The sequence below is a fragment of the Panthera leo genome, chromosome B3 (genome assembly GCF_018350215.1).
Source record: "Panthera leo isolate Ple1 chromosome B3, P.leo_Ple1_pat1.1, whole genome shotgun sequence".
Lineage (NCBI taxonomy): Eukaryota > Metazoa > Chordata > Mammalia > Carnivora > Felidae > Panthera > Panthera leo.
In genome coordinates this window covers 138,130,463-138,133,893 of record NC_056684.1, presented here as the reverse complement: position 1 = coordinate 138,133,893, position 3,431 = coordinate 138,130,463, and the positions used below count along the sequence as shown (strand labels likewise).

Here is a 3,431-nt window from a genome sequence, read left to right as displayed (position 1 = left end):
TGGGCCCCCCAACCTGGGATCCCAGCCGTGGCAGCGTTTTGTGGCAGCGTTTTGTGGCTGCGTGCTAAAGCAGGGAGCTGTTGCCCGAAGCGAGGGTTGAGGGCTGAATGGCAAATAACCCCGTATCGTGTGGTCACTCTTCCCGCCGGGGCCGTCCCAGCCCTGTTGGTGCATTTTCAACACCCCTGTGGGATTTGCTTTCACCGAAGAGGGCGGGCCTCGTGCCTGAATCTTGTCTGACTTTAGTAGAGGGGCTTTTATACGTCAGGCCATTGTATTTATTTGTCACAGATTGTTGTTATGACAGATGACACTCGTTTTCCGTTTAGTAAGAAGGTGGCCACGTGAAGTGACCATTCAGAAGTAAGTCTATTAAAGAAGTAGCTGGACAAGTGGCAATAGTATGGCAGAACCCACAGGGGGAGTGACCAAACTGGGGGGAAACAACCCCAAAGCATCCTAGAAACTTGTGTCGCCAGCCAGGGGGCCCAGCGCGGCAGCTAGAGGCTTCCGGAATCAGAACTGGGTCCCCCTCTGCTGGGCTTGTCATTTGGGGCTTAGTGTAAAAATAGCCCCCACCTCGCAGGGCCGCGGTGAGCAGCGGATGAGTCAGTGCTTGAACAGGCACAGAGCATGCGGTCAACGTGTTCCAGAATGTGAGCTGCCCTTCCCGCCCCTGTGGGAGGGCTGGTCTGCTTCGGCCACACCACGGGACACATGGGATTTCGGAGGGGACCCTTCCGTGGGGCCTGCTCTCCCGCTCACAGACCCAGCCTCAGTTTTCGGACACTGATTCCAAAGCTGGGTGGGGAGATGATGAGGGTGTCGCTGGGACATCGCCGGCCCCGCGGATCTGGGGGGAACACTTGAGACTGTAGTTCTAACTTCCATCTGAACAAAAGGTGTTCTCCTTTGCCGTGTGTGTGTGTGTGTGTGTGTGTGTGTGGCCGTCTACCCCATTATACTCAGCACCCCGAGTGGGAAGGGCCCTCCCCCTCCACCCCGCCCCCTCCGCCCTGCCTGCACTGATCTGCACATCCCATCTCTTGAACACCACTAGCTCCAGGAAGAAGTGGAATGTCTCAGACCACCCAGCCCTTTGGAGTCCAGGCCAGAGCTGGAAAGAACCGAGGTCTCTTGAATCACATCTTAGAGCCCTCTGCCAGACACATCTCCAGAACAAATGCTTTCCTCTAGAATCGGAGAAGATCTACATGAGTGCCGGGTAAGGATGCGGCTTACAGATAAGCACCCAGGGAAACTTCAGGCCACAGTAAATACTGGGGGGCTGGGGAAGGAGGTGGGCTCATGCACCGTATGGGCCTCGGCAGCGGTAAAAAAGCGTGGCCTGGCCACAGAATTTCCAAAGGACTTTTTTCCTCTTTGTCCCTAAAAAAAGGCCATACCTGACTACGGGGAAGGATGGGGCTCTGGGAAGTCCTCCCCCATTCCAGGAACTCCTAGAGAGCTGAATCAGAAGATCCAACCCAATCATGTGGGCCCTTCTGGCATTTGGACACTTTATGGGCCTGGAATGTTTTGGAAACATGTATAGAGAATGTAAGAGGAGCAGAGCCCCTCACCCACATGCTTTCTGCCTCACAGGGTAGGGTGCACTCACCCAACTCTGCCCACCCTCAGATACCCCAGGGCTGGCTCAGTCTTTATGCTTTACCTCCTTATTATGGAAGGTTCTTCTGTTCAACTTGTTTTGACTCTTTTCCCCACATTGGTTTTTAGAGGGTTTTTTTGTTTTTTAAGTTTATTTATTAAAAAAATTTTTTTTAATGTTTATTTATTTTGAGAGAGAGAGGGAGGGAGGGAGAGCGCATGAATGGGGGAGGGGCAGAAAGAGAGAGAGAGGGAGACACAGAATCCGAAGCAGGCTCCAGGTTCTGAGCTGTCAGCAGAGCCCGACGTGGGGCTCGAACCCATGAACTGTGAGATCATGACCTGAGCCGAAGTCAGATGCTTAATCAACTGAGACACTTAGGCACCCCAAACTATTTATTTTTGATAGAGAGAGAGCACAAGCAGGGGAGGGGCAGAGAGAGGGAGAGAGAGTCCCAAGAAGGCTCCAAGCTGTCAAGGAAGAGCCCTGAGGGCTCGATCCCATTGACCATGAGATCATGACCTGAGCTGAAATCAAGTGCCAGATACTTACTTAACCAACTGAGCCACCCAGGCACTCCTGGGGTTTGGGGTTTTAATGGGAAACTTCATTGGACATTCTAACACCAATCCTTCCCCTTAAAAAAAAAAACCCTCCCTATTTGTTTTACAAGATAACATAACCAGATTCCAGAGCATTTGTGTTCAAGACCCCCAGAGTTCTATCACTACGCACATCCACATGCAAGCATCCTTTCTTCTCCCATGATTTTACATGGAATATCATATCAAGTCACTGTATTTACTTAGTGTCAGTTATGAAACCATTCCTTTATTCCAATCCCTTTTCATGTGCTAGATTTTCCCTGTGCCAAGTGAAGGAAAAGAAACCTCATTTAAAATGGGGTCGGGAGGCCAGCAGGCAGACCTTCAGTGCTGCTCCCAGCAGCCCTCCACAGCCCCAGCAGAAAACACGAAATCCCAGCAGAAGGAATCTTGGGCTTCCCCTTTACAGCCCCAGGGGGAAAGAGGGAAGATTGTCTCCTCCCTTAGCAACAGCCCAGCCAATGAGAGATAGACGCAGCTCAGCCAATGAGAAGCCACTATACTTCCAACTCCCAGTTTCCTCCAATGGGCTTTTTGTTTATAACAGCCCTCCTGACTTCCCCCCCTTCCCTCTGGAAAAAGAGCCTTACTCTGTTCTCCAGGCTTGTCCATGGCTTCCCTGTAGTTATGTGTTTCAGGCTGTGATTCTGTTACTCTCAAATAAACCATTTTTTTCTGGTAAAAGAACTGACAGTCTTATTTTTAAGGTTAACATGCCCCAGCCACTGTCACCCCTCTCCTGATCTCCAAGGACGTTCCCTATGCTCCCACCTCCTTGCCTTTGCTGGGGCTGCCCACCCCCGTCTGGGTGCCCTGTGCAGGTGGCTGGGGCCTGTGGGGATGGTGCGGACCGCTCAGCTGGCTGCATGGGGTCTGGGAAGTCGGCAGTCCCTGGGCCCCCGCTTTGGGGGTGCAGTGGGGAGCATGATGGACGGGCTACAGAGGAATGGCCACTGTGTGTGTGTGTGTGTGTGTGTGTGTGTGTGTGTGTGTGTGTGTGAATGTGGAGGAGCATGGGCTGAGTCCCTGGAGATGTCCCCAAAGGGCTGGAAAGACAAGGGACCGGGGTTTCATAACTGAGATCCAACCAGGTCAGAATCCCAGATCCAACACGGACTAGCCGTTTATAACCTTGGACAAGCCACCGAACCCCACCAGACCTCGGTGTTTTCATCCATCAAATGGGGATGTTCATAGCGCCTATTTTGTGGGTT

General features: G+C 52.3%; 1 long non-coding RNA gene across 1 annotated transcript; it reads left to right on the top strand.

Moving 5' to 3' along the window:
• Positions 1 to 603: 603 nt before the first annotated feature.
• LOC122223104 lies at positions 604 to 2,847 on the top strand. Its single transcript, XR_006204046.1, has 3 exons — positions 604 to 656; positions 1,061 to 1,225; positions 2,471 to 2,847. It is a non-coding gene; the product is annotated as an uncharacterized LOC122223104 (long non-coding RNA).
• Positions 2,848 to 3,431: the final 584 nt, after the last annotated feature.